At 27.4% G+C, this 13,944-nt stretch overlaps 1 protein-coding gene across 1 annotated transcript in view; it reads right to left on the bottom strand.

Annotated features, from left to right (window-relative positions):
• Positions 1–13,944, bottom strand: part of Gs2 (glutamine synthetase 2) — a 46,265-nt gene that overhangs the window by 14,865 nt on the left and 17,456 nt on the right. The gene's annotated exons all lie outside the window — the stretch shown is intronic.

The raw sequence follows: 13,944 nt of genomic DNA, 5'->3' as shown, positions 1-13,944 counted from the left end.
ATAGTAGTATGAATATAATTAAAATCTTGAATTTATTACAATGCTCGTCACGCGAATGAAAGTATCACAAGATAACCTTCGCCAGTCTGCACTATGTAGAAACAAATTACATAAGTTGAAATTTAGTCAATATTTAAGGATTTAGCTCACGATATAATAACATTTAGATGCATATTTCGATTGTGTATCCAAGGAAATATTTTTATCAGTGGAATTTTATCAACCGAAACAGTTAATCACATGTGCATACAACTGATTTGTCTGTAATTTTTAATTTTCATCAGTGATAAAATATCTCCTGTACCAATAATAGTAAACCTTGTTCCACTAATTATAAAAGCAACGCAAGTGTTAAGTTGCTGCAAATTTATAATATTTCGAATGAATATTTATTTCTGATTAAGTATATTAATTATGATCAGTTAATTTCGCAGTGCTTGAATATACACAATTGAATTTATTTCTCACATTGTTATTATTTACCAATCTATGTGTTGATTATTATAATGCCATCGTGTGGTTTCAGTATCACGTGTGTAAATATTCCAACATACATTCGCGTGAATACGAACGTAGCAAGGAAATGTACGAATATACAGGGTGTCCACGTTCAACTCAGCATTTTTGTTTGACATTGCGTTTTTCGAACATAAAAACCTATCTTTGAATACGTATACTATTACTTACGCTTTAATAAATACTTATAACAGTTACAGTAAAGTTTACAATAAATTTTCCTATAATCGAATTTTCCAATTACTTGAAATGAAACGAGCTATTTAATCTTTATTGTATAAAATATCTTTATAATACTGAATTTACAAAAATTCAAATGTTAATATTCCTTAAACATTCACGAAATTTAGTAATTCGGACGAAATGTCTTTCCTTGAAATTATGACTTGTCATTTATTTTCAATATACTTATTGCAGTTTAAGCTTTCAAGCTTATTTTATGAAAGTAATAAAATAATTTTAAGAAAAAAAATACGCCGACTTCGAAATGCACTAAAAAGTATAAAATAATTTCTATTTCCTAATGAAGTAATTTCTATTTCATTCAATCATACAATTACGTAACAGATATGAATGAAACCTATTTACTCGTCAGGTAGTATATTAAATACATTTCAACCTAAGTCGGCGTATTTTTTTTCTTAAAATTATTTTATTTCATTTCAGATAATTACATAGATTTATTATAAACTTGGTGGTTATATTATTATAACAATTTTATTCTGCACATAATCTTGCGAAGATTTTTGTTTATACTCTAGTTAGATTATATACAGATAGCTCAATGCAAAACTTGCACTTTATTAATTTATAGTTAAAAAAGGTTTCTGTGGGCTTAAAACTTATGTAACAAAACTTTTTCATGTGCAGCTTCATTTTCAAGAAATTTGAGAATTTGATAATTCTGTAATTTAAAATTTTGTAAATGTGCAAATTTGAATGTTGGGAGATTTTATTATTTCACAACACGGAAACTTGGAAACTAGCAAATTTGAGAATTTTATAAACGAAAAATCTGAAAGTTTGAGAGTTTTCAAATATTTGGAAATTTAGTGTGGGAACATGAACTTTGAAATTCAAAGTCTGGAAAATTGGAGATGTGTATTTATGTAACTATTAAAAATTTTTAACTTGCAAACTTAAGAATTTAGAAATTTAGGAATTTGATAATTCGATAATTTTTAAATTTCGAATTTTGGGAATTTAATAATCTAAAAACTAGAAAATTTGGAAGTTAGGATAACTAAAAATTTCTGATTAAGAAATCTATATCTGGAAATTTGAAAATTTAAGAAAATTCTGTCTGTTAAAAGAAGCAATTTTTAAATTGTCATTATACAAATTTCATATAAATAGTTTTCTTTGTATTTTCAATATCTACGAAAGAACAAAATTGTTACATCTTAATATAGATTTTATGTACAATTTTTTACTAAAAAAATACCGTCGACTTAAAAACTACTTGTAGCATGTATGGATAGAATCAATGGACGAACGAAGAAAGATATTTTGCTCTGTGAACCGTTGAGAGATCGAATTCGCGTCTCCTTGCATGCGACACGTGAGGTTATGAATTATTAGTTTGTCAGATATGCTAAATTGTTCCACTAACCTATTTTTCTTGACAGATGTAGTTCTTACGTCTGTGACTTATCTTTTTCCAACTATATCTAATTCGTAAATACGGGTTAATTTTGTACAAACTAATTGCAACCATAGTGATTAACACGAAATTGATAACTAGTGAACTTTTGCTCACTCTACTAACAAAATTGATGTGCTCTGAAATCTAATCACACAAGGTTTATTTCTTTTATCAATTAATTATTAAATAGCTCTATATTTTGTAAAATATTATTGACATAACAAATTCGTGCTTATAAATATTTACAATTTGCAAAGTAATATTGCAATTTCAAAAACGTGATATTTCTATATTTGTAAATTTCAAATGGTTCAAATCTCTAAAATTTGAAATTTTTCAGTTTCTGAATTCGAAAATTTGACTTTCGGATATAATAGTTTTATATTTTCAATTTTTTAAATTTCTGAATTACTAGTTCTAAACATTTAATTTTTAATTTTCTAAATTTCTAAAATTATAAATGTAAAAATTTTTTAAATTCTAAATGAACAAGTATCTAAATTACCAAATTTCTACGTATACTTACAAATTTAGAAATTCGATAATTTGAAAATTTGAAGTTTTGAAACTATTCTTAACTGCACAAGCTTCCAAATTTGTAATTTTAGGGTATCATAAATTTAACAGTTTAAAATTTCTAAGTTTCTAAATATCACAAATTCCTAAATTTTGAAGTTCCTATTTGAACATTTTTTAATTTCTTATTTTTAACTTTTGAATTTACAATTTTACAAATTTTAAAGTTTTCAAATTTCTAAATTTCTAAAATTTCTAAATTTCTAAATTTCTAAAATTTCTAAATTTCTAAAATTTCTAAATTTCTAAAATTTCTAAATTTCTAAAATTTCTAAAATTTCTAAAATTTTTAAAATATCTACTTTTTTAAATCTTCAAATTTAAAAGCTGAAAATTCAGAAATTTTAGTTGTTTGATCGAGACATGTTCCATCCATGAAGTACAAAATCGATAAAAAAGAAATAAAAAATAAGGAACATAATTTTTTTCGTGAAAGCTCTTGAGGAAAGCTTTTCGGTGAAAACTGGGTTTAAAGAGTCGTGTGTTATATGTGCCCTTGACTATTTTTCGCTTAATGGATTCTCTATGGTAATTACATGTAAAATAGGGTGCACTTCACCGATTTCAATGATATTGACATACGTTATAACGGTCAATGTCCCGAGCAATTTCATTGATACATTAAAACAGTTCCACTTTTGTATAAAAGCGTTGGGAATTTTTGTTTGTAATTTTGTTTTGTATTAAAATTTGACATTAATAGTCGAATAATTATATTGTTTAATATGATGATTGAAATAATTGCAATGTCTAATATAAATTATATTATTCTCTTATAAACTGTATGCATTGAGTGTCTATGATGAGTTGTTTAGAAGGAAATAATTTTATCTTCTTTTATTTATGCATGTTTTAGAACTATTTTGGATTTTTCACGAATTAAATTTTTTAACATTTTATATATAATACTTTTTTACATAGAATGTTCCGAAGACTCGGTTTGAGTAAAAAACTGGGGGACATTTTTTGAAAAATAATACAGAAATAAAACGTGTATCGGTTATCGTATTGTTAGTAACATATATAACAAAATTCTTTTCTCCTTCAAAATCAAAATCATTACACTCTATTTTGTGGCAATCCTATGTAATATTGGATACCAATAATATAAAAAAAACAATGATTTAAGAAAAGAATCTATAGATCTGAAATAAAAGTTTTGTTTACATTAAACTCTGTTTTAATATAATTAATAAAATTAATTCAGCATTCATTCATGCTACATTTCTTCTGAAAAAGAGCCACATCTTTACCAATTGAGAAGATGCAATATATATCTGTAGAGTTCGCTGTGTATTAAAAGTTGTGTAACGGTGACAAATTCATAGCACATTACGCTATGCCAGAATTCTGTTGTGTATTTCATTATAACGATGTCATTTACAGTTGTCTTTCGATCATTTAACCTTGACTCTAAAATTTTCATTCGCAGAATAACGCGCATTAACGTTTTCGCAGCTTTTAAGTATTTTCCTTGGTGCTCTCGTGTAATAGTAGTACGATTGGTTTCAAAAGAAAACGTTCAAATGAATGGCGTCATGCTGTGTAGCACACCCTTCAAGCCAGATTGAAAGGAAGCCATGAAACCAATTAGAGGTATTAATTATCGCCCAAATAGAACGACGACACTCAGAGCTGCTTGAATCAAAATTATAAAAGTTATTGACGAAGGTTTCTTGCGTTTTCAGTTTGTCTGAATGCAGGTCATAAAATTAATTGAAGATACTAAAAAAGGATGGACGCTTTGAAACGATAAATGAACCATTTTGGCCCTAAACACTCATATGAAACACTTGCATTTTATTGGTTATATTTTCTAGTTATACAGAATGTGAAAATTAAAAAAAATTTTGTTTAAATAGTGTAGAAAATTGAACACACATTTTACACCTTTCCTGAGAAATAAATAATTCTTTTCTTTTCGAAGTGAAGTTATTAAATTCATAAATTGAATTAATTATTTAAAAATATTCTTCTTTAAGAAGAAGACAATTCACTGAAGGCTTTTATTAAACGTAAATCACAGGATTTAGTTACTTACGTAATTACTTAATCACATTCGTATACATATAGTAAAGTGCTAATTATTAGCTATTTTGAAAATTATGATACTTAAAAATATTTTAAAAACAAAACAATGCAAAGTATGAAAAATATTATATTATTTTTAAAAGTTTCATGAAATTTCTTTAATATTGTAGTGTATTATTTGTTTATATAGAAAATGACCTTCACATCTTCTAAACGATTTCATCAGTAATGTAATATTTTTTATTTAAAAAATATTTCAAGTGCTATAGTTTTTATAGCCTTTACTGATATTATAGTTATTAGTCGATTCTTTATATACGCCTGACGTGATTATTTGCACACTAATAAAAATGTATTCTAAAATTAAACCTATAACGAATCGTTAAATGAATTGTTCTTGTAACTTTGGCACGTGTCCGATAATGATGATCGGTACACGTGTCAGTTTAAATTATGATACTCAGACTATTTTAATAATGTGTAGTTTTGGTGGCTGTAAAGCATATAAACTACAAAATCGAATAATACTTATCAGTGATTAATCAAAGGAGTGTATAGGTTAATGAACTCAATTTTGGTGCACTCTGAAAAAATTGAAATAATTTTCTTTCCTCGAAAACAGAAATTTATTTCCATTTTAAAAAATAATGCAACGATAAAAACAAATATTTTTTATAACAAAAAATTGTTTGGAAAAGAATGGTAAGGTATAACCAAATTATTTACCAAATACTTTTGATAAGATATAACCAAAAAGTATAATCACTGAAGATAAGAAATATTTTCGTTAATTTTTAAATTTGTTATTCGCTTATGTTTGATGATATGTAACAATTTTGCAGTTGATCTCTATACATAATATATTTGCAACAGAATGCAACAACAAATTGAATAAAAAGAAGAAAAGAACGAGAACACTATATGTTTTAAGTACTTATTAATACAGAAAAACAAATAACTATTCAAATGCAGGAAATGATTTTGTCCCAACATTTAGTCATTTGTATTAAAAGAAAAAATAAACAAAAAATTATTTGGAAGAAATAAGTAAAATCTTTCTTTAATAAACAAATTTTTATAAATAATTAACAAAAAATAAATACTGACCATTATTTTTAGAATCATGTACTAGAAAAGTAGAAAATTATGTTAAAAAAACTAAAAAGAAATGAAAACTTCAAATATTTTCTTTCTAATAACTAATAAAAAATACTGCCCATTGTTTAAATTTTTGGCATCATTAAAAAAAGGAATGAAGCAGAAGATTATTTAAAGAAAAAAGAAAGAGTGAGTTACAAATTTTCTTTTAAATAAGTCATAAGAAATGAACCCAGTTCATTGTCTAAAGTATAAACTCTGAGCGTCCCGTGTTGCGAAATGAATTCAACGCGAAAAGAAAAATCATGAATGCACTTTTACTGCGATTAGTACAAGGATCGAATATTACTGTGAACAAGATAATGAATAATTTATCATTGATAATTATTGTTTATTTTATCTTAACGATTTCAACGTGGCACGAAAGACCGTGAATTTTTGATGGCTGCAATATTCTGCCAACTATTTCGGGCACATACACACACCAAGGGCACCTTTATAAATCGTGATTCATTATTGAGAGCCACGCTTCCTCTTGCCATGACCTCGTAATTTTCATTTCCTCGTTTATATCACGGCAATTGGTATGTACCAACGTGAATATTAAACGGGCCCCCTTTCAGCAAATTGTTCAATTTTTGTTTAACCTTCAATATACTGTACTAATTACACTTTCAATTAAAGTATCCTGTGAATAGCTTTAAGTTGAATTTCACTATCAAGTTTCTTCATATGTCTAATTTCAGTAAAAGATCTGAGATGATTTGAGGATTTACAATTATTACAACCGAGCGATTGTAACGATCTGAAGTTTAAAATTTGATGAAAAATACTACATGAACATTTTCAGTCACTTGACAGATACTGGTGTAACTAATGATTTGTTTTAATTTATTGCTAATAGTGTTGTATTCAATTAAGTTATATCATAAAATATAAAAAGAAATCTCTTATCTATTTTATCGTGAAGTATTCACAATTTTTGGACTATACAGTTTTATTTAGACAATGTGTATATCACAGAAGAGTACGAGATTTATCCAAAGATTACGGTGTTTCAATCAGTTTCATCAGTAGAGAAATAAAATTAGGAATATGGAAAAGTTCAGAATTGCATTTTACCCTAAAAATTATTATTCAATGACTAAAATATTGCCTCGTATATTTCTTTCACATTCATAAACAAAAGCAAAATCATTAGATGATTTCATAGGTTTTCAGTGTTATGCATTTAGAAGTATGCATTTCTTTCTCGATTATTACACATTGTGTAATGTGTAACAAATATGTAAATTTATTTATAAATATGTATACGAAAATTTGTATTATCGTATTATCGTATAATCTTACATTTGTCATGTTATAAAAAAACAAATTACTGCACTATTTCAGCATTGGTATGCATAATACTATAGTTACGGTTTCCTTTTTACACAAGTACAAACAGTATCTACAACTTTACAATGCAGATGTGTTTAGAAAAACACACAGTTTCTGCTTAAGAACCATGTTTTCAATTACAGCTATTTTTAACTGACAAAAATATTATAACTCAACATTTTTTTTGCCTGAAAAGAATTATGTCTTGAATTACAAAAAATGTAAAATTAATTATGCTAATACGAACAAACAGCACTTATAAAAAATTGTAAATTGCTCTTTCGTGAACCCCGCAGAAACCAGTTACATTGTGTACATTAAGTGTTGATTTGATTCATCCGCGTGTAACCTTTTTACAGAAAATTTCGTTAATATATTATCTACAATTACTGTGAAGATGTAGTAGATGAACCTTGCCAAGTGCAATTGCCAAAGTAACAACTGAAGCTTCGTTGTACGTATAGATAACACAGTAGTAAAAATAGTACAGTGATCCGAATCGTAATATACGTTATTACATATACGTATAACTGCCTTAAAGTAAACTTGATTTCCGGGCGTAAAAGTAGTGTGGAAACTGTGTACTATCTTCAAGATGCTCGTCTGTTTTCATACTCTTGCGTGAGCCACTAATTCAGCGTGCATTTGTGTTAGAAGCAATGTTGCTACACTTTAAAGGGCACGAGGCACACACACACGTTATTAAATTAAACATTTAACACATTTGTTTTTTATAGAAATAACATTTTCTAAGGTGCATATCGAACGATTTTAACACTAAATTTGTAAAACCCATTAAAATGAGGTAGCATACATTTCTTATTTCTAAATATGAAAATTAGTAATAAGCTTTTCTCAAAATGTTAACCGTCATCGAGGAGAATCTCTGTATAAGCTGGTTTACGTATTACCATTTACGTATTTATTTTTGTAGCTTACTTTTAATATAAACAAAAGTGGTTATTAATTGCTTATAAATCTAGGAATAACATTCTGCATGTAGCACAGTTTATGTTCATTCGGAAATTCAAATATAAATATTAAAAAATTTCGTCAAGATGGTCAGGTTAATTGACGTAAGGTAATTTACGTATCAACCATATTTATTTATTGTTATAGTTTAGTTTCAATTTAAACATAAATGATCATTAAACGTTCATAAGTCTAGGGTTGATGCTCCTTTAATACGTTGTTAAAGACATAATTGTGAGTAACTGTTTTTTGTACATAATCTATCGACGATAAATTTGAGCAAATTTTAGTAGATATTTACAAAAAAATATTGTTGCTGTACATTGACTCCTATATACAATATACATACATGTTTATGTCAGTGTATGGGCCAGCATGCAACGGCTGTTATTCTACTTTTTTCATAAATATACGTAGCGATCGAAAATTAGTGATTATAACGGGTGTACTTAAAAACCAAATTTACCTGATTTCAGTTATTTTGAATGTTGGACTGCGTGACCAACTGCTATGAGCCAGCAGGTCAGTACAAGAATACCGTTCTACCCTAACTTGAGTTAATCTATTAAGTAAATCTAAATTTTTATATATTCCCAAATTTTCAACTATATACCCTATTTCTAAAATCCCCAAATTTCTGCACTTTATATTTTTTAAATTAAAAATCTTAAACTATTAAATTTTTTAATTTTGAAATCTTTAAATTCTGCAATTTCTAATTTTCTAAATTTTATAATTTTCAACTTCTTAAATTTTTTAATTTTTGAGTCCCTAAATTTTCCAAATTTCCTATTTTTCAAATCTCTAAATCCCAATTTTTAAATTTGCTTTTTCAATATTCAAATTCTCAAATTTCCCAATATTCAAAGTCCCTAAATTTTCTCCAACTTGCTATAATTTTTCAATTTTTAAATTTATAATTTATCAAACCATATAATTATTCAATTTCAAAGTTTTTAAATATGTAAATTTGAAATTTAAAAGAAACATTCAAAGTTTAAGTTGAAACTTAGAATGAACAAATTTTCAAATTTCTTAATTTTAATATTTCCAAGGTTTGAAATTTGTCTACATCAAATATTTAATATTTGTATGTCTTCAAATTTCCATATTTATAAATTTATAAATTTTCATATTTGAAAATTTCCAAACTTCTCCACTTTTATATTTATAGTTTATCAAATTTAATTACCAAGTTACTAGATATTTAAATTTGAACATTTTTAGAACTCCGTCACCTTATCATTGCACGTATCAATGTCCATGAACTTTTCTGCAGACGCTGATGTATACATATAAAGCACTGGAATGTAGTTTATTAGAATGTAGAACGTGGCAATATAAACGGTGGTAATATAGTGATAGTCTATCATCAATGTTTACACTAACATCAGTTCTTGTTTCAATTCTACTGTAAGTTCTTTATATTAGGAATGTATTTTAGTATTAACTAAAAATTATTCGAAATAAGGTACAGAAGGACGATGACTGAACTAATCATCTATTACTCATAAGTAGCACTAAGATACTAATAAATGATGATTATTCTATATTATAAATTACCAAATAAAAGCATTTATTGAACACAAAGTCATTGATTTGAAGAAACTTTCATATACGATTTTGTGTATTATGATAGTGCATTTTATGTTGTTTATAATTAACTAAGAGAGTAGCGATGTGTTATATAATTTTCAATCTTTCGTTTTCAAGATTTTTAGTCTTTTATTTCTTTGTAGTTGTTTGTCTTTTTGAATTATTTCATCTCTTCATGTCAAGCAACTGCTTATGTTAAGTATCATCTAGTTACAGTGTAGAAAAGGTCTAACAACAAAGAAACAGTGTCACTTGTACCGCAGTCAATACTTTATTTCTGCTTTCGAACAGTTTAAATGAGAGTGTTCTACATCTTCGCATAGAACAATCGATTATACTGGATCGAATGAAACGCGTATCACTATGTCGCAATATCAAGCTTTCAGTTGTTCAAATAAAGAAAACGGAAGAATGTAATCAAGATGTTTAAGTGAAACAATGTTAAAAAAAGATTTCTATTTTATAATCGCTTTTTTAAACATTCTTTTATCCCTGTGAATGATGCGAGATACCATTATTTATCTTGAGCAAAGCATATATTCTGCGCATGCGCAGTCTGTACCTGCATTCAAGAAAAGATTCTTTTGTATTGTTCTATAAATAGCAATATCAGCAATTTTTGAAACTTCCACAATTTTCTAACATTTCGAACTGCTAATTTTATAAAATTAAAGTAATTGCTAGAAAACAAAGCTATGAACAAATATAGCTAATTAAAATATTCTCGAATTCTTGATATTGTTATGATTGAACTCATAATGCTGTATATTAGTATATCATGAAGAATAATGACTGATAATGTATTTGTATAGTTTTAACATTTGTAGTTAGTTAATATCTATTCATCATTAAATAAAAAGCTGTTAAAATTAACACTTTTTTTGTTAATACGTTCGTACAAATTTTGTTTGCAAATATAGTTTTGGAATTCAGTTCTTTCAAAAATAATTTAAATGAAAAAAAATAATAATCACTACGTAGTTGTTTGTGCCACGACTTTTGAAACACCCTGTATAATATTACTAATAATTTTGAAACTTTATTTTAGAGCTATGGAAATATTTTTTCAGTATATTAGGTATATTATTCAGTATATTTGCAACTTTGGAACTTTGAGAATTAAAATTTTTTAACTTTCACAAGGAATATATTACAAATGAATGATCGAATAAATCTCATTTTTGGAAGGAGGTATCGGCTTATAAAGACTGGACAACTTCATCCCATATTATTTTAATTTTTAAATTGTTTACATTACTTCTTTAAAAATTACTTTCCACTGTGTAGTATTTATTTCGTTTAAAAATTGATACGCTTAATCGAATTGCCACTGAATAATTTCGCAAATTTGTATCACAATTGATCCTGTATCCACTGTTCGACATTTAATTCAATAATTCAATTAAATTTAATAACTTCAGTGTTTGCGACATTTGTTCGCAAGTTTACAAAATAATTTCATTCACTAGTTGATCAATTAAAAAGAATCTTCTTTGCCATATGTAATAAGTGAAATTTAATGGTCTGCGTTACGAATGCAATACTGATTAATGTTGAATATACACTGTGTTCGCTTTATCTGGAACCATTCAAATATCTTAAAAAATATGAATGACACGAAAAAATGTTATAGATAAAAACTGTATGGTATCGAGGGGCGCACACTATGTTCCTATCTAGTTTACATTGTGATGTCCTTGAAACGCCCTATGAAGATCACACTAAAACTTCGAAATAGAATCGTATATCTTTCGTCATACGAATTGTTTAGAAAATTCTGCGTAGAAAAGCATGAAAACAATATTATGAAATATAAACATTTCTAAGATATTTTAAACTGTAACATTGTGTCTTAATCTTTTTATGGAGACTCTTCCAAACATTCAATTCGAGCAAACAAAAGTGAAACGTTATGAGAAGGTGCATTTACATTTGCTTTTTAACTGAACTTCTTCACTATTTCTTTTTACATTCAGCACTTCTTTGGAATATGTTATGTAAAAATGTATTAGTATACAATGTTAAAAAAATCGATGATAATTATGTAGAAAAGGGTACACCTCACCGATTTCAATGACCTTGAAATATATCTTCAAGGGCGATACTGAGTCATTTTTCTTTATACACAGCAATCGTTTGACTTTTGTTTCAAAGATATTCACAAAAAATTTCAATAAAATTTGGTCTAGTTTATTGGTTCTATTTCTACATGCAACGATAGCATCTGAGAAAAATTACCGCTCGTTTTGGCCCTATTAAATTTATATTTCGGTTGACATATTCTATTAGTATAATTCAGTATAATATCGGCTTTATATTTATATTTCTAGTATAATATATCCAAGTATGCCATATTTTAATGTAACATTTTCTGCCGTTATATATCTACTACACCATATAAGTGACATGATCAAATGAGAACGGTGATGTATTTAAATATAGTATATTATATTAAACGGCGGTACAGTGGATATACAGTACTAAAATTTGTTATGCTGTATAAACCACTGCATATTATAAAAGCCGAAATATGTATATATTTAAAAACTGAAGTCAAGACATAGTTACATATTCAAGCAAAATTATTCAAAATGTTAACCTTGACAACATATTTAAAGGTCATCGCAATCGGCGAAGCGTGTGTCCCTATATAAACAAGTATCACATTAAAAATATTTTTTGCAAACATCTTTGAAATTAAAGCCGGACGACAGTTACACAGAGAAAAGTTGTTCAGAATAGCGTGCTTGACATATTTCACGATTGATGTAGGTGAGATGTGCCCTTTTCTATGCAATTATCAAATTAAGCATTCAGAATTTAAATTTTTATACGAAATTTCTCATTTTTCTATTCAACTATCTTAAAAGCTACTGATTTTGTTAAATTATACCTTTTTAAACAGAATGCTCTGAAGGATCAATCCAAGTGCAAAAGTATACTATTTTATTAAACAATTTTGGCTATAACTTTCACAGGATTCTTCAAGTCTCAAGGTCTAATGAACAAGAGTATTTCTTAATATCATACAATTTTTTAAACATCATTTCGTATTATTTATAATTTTGTACATATAATTATATACTCGAGCAGAGTACTATTTATAATATTTAGTTGAACAAATTATTTTATATAAAATGTCGTATTTTTATGCCTCATTAACATTCGGACATTTGGCAGTTTCTACAAGCTAGCAATACTTAGAAACCATTTCAACTGCGGGATAGGTTTGTTTTGTGTGCAAACGTCTGGAACATAATTCTATTTCAGTATAAGTTTGTACTTCGAAGCGTAAACAACTAGAATTTAACATGCAACGAGAAGGAAAGAATACCAGTTTTGATAAGAGACTTATATTTTATCATAGAAAAGAAGATAAAACTTATCGAGAAATAACACTGAGAAATAATACAGTAGCAAACGTTAAAAGACAGGGAAACTTGAATTTGGAATAGGAGAGAAGAAAAAAAATTAATACGAAGAGTTAAAGAAAATCCGAATTACAGTACTGTACAAGCTTCAGAAATCTATAATGAAAGTCGAAAGAAAATCAATGCTGAAATTGTGTGTAGAATAATAAGAAACAATGGGTACAATAACAAGAAGAAAATTATTAATAACATAAATCGAAATGATTTTCGCCATTTCAGTGTTGAAAGAAGATTGGTGGAAAGATGTTATTTTCTCTGATGAGTATAAATACTATATTTTTTAGTCGGATAGGAAAAGTATTATTTAGAGAAGAAGAAATCCTGCAGCTTCCGAATATTAATTTGATTGTATTTAACTGGTTCCAAATAAAGCGTCGTAGACAGTAAACACTAAATCAGCCCGACAACAGTTGTAGCATCAAGGTGTTAAATATTTTTGATTTCTGTCCGTTCGAAAGCGTTCACGCAATTCGGTGACACACTTTTGTTGCAAACACGTGTTTATCAGATGACCATACACGTGTTACTGCCATCACCATCAGCAGGTTGTGGCTCCAACAGGCTCGTTAATACATGAAAGAACATTTAGATCGATTCGTTTGTACCGACGTTATATCGCCATGGAGACTGGCGAAAACATAATCGGCGTGACTCTGGAGACCCGATATGACCCACCGTAGACTTGCGTCGAGAGTTCAG

The sequence above is a fragment of the Megachile rotundata genome, chromosome 5, assembly GCF_050947335.1.
Source record: "Megachile rotundata isolate GNS110a chromosome 5, iyMegRotu1, whole genome shotgun sequence".
Taxonomy (NCBI): Eukaryota; Metazoa; Arthropoda; class Insecta; order Hymenoptera; family Megachilidae; genus Megachile; species Megachile rotundata.
Note: the sequence above shows the minus strand (reverse complement) of the source record. Positions and strands in the feature narration are given on the sequence as shown.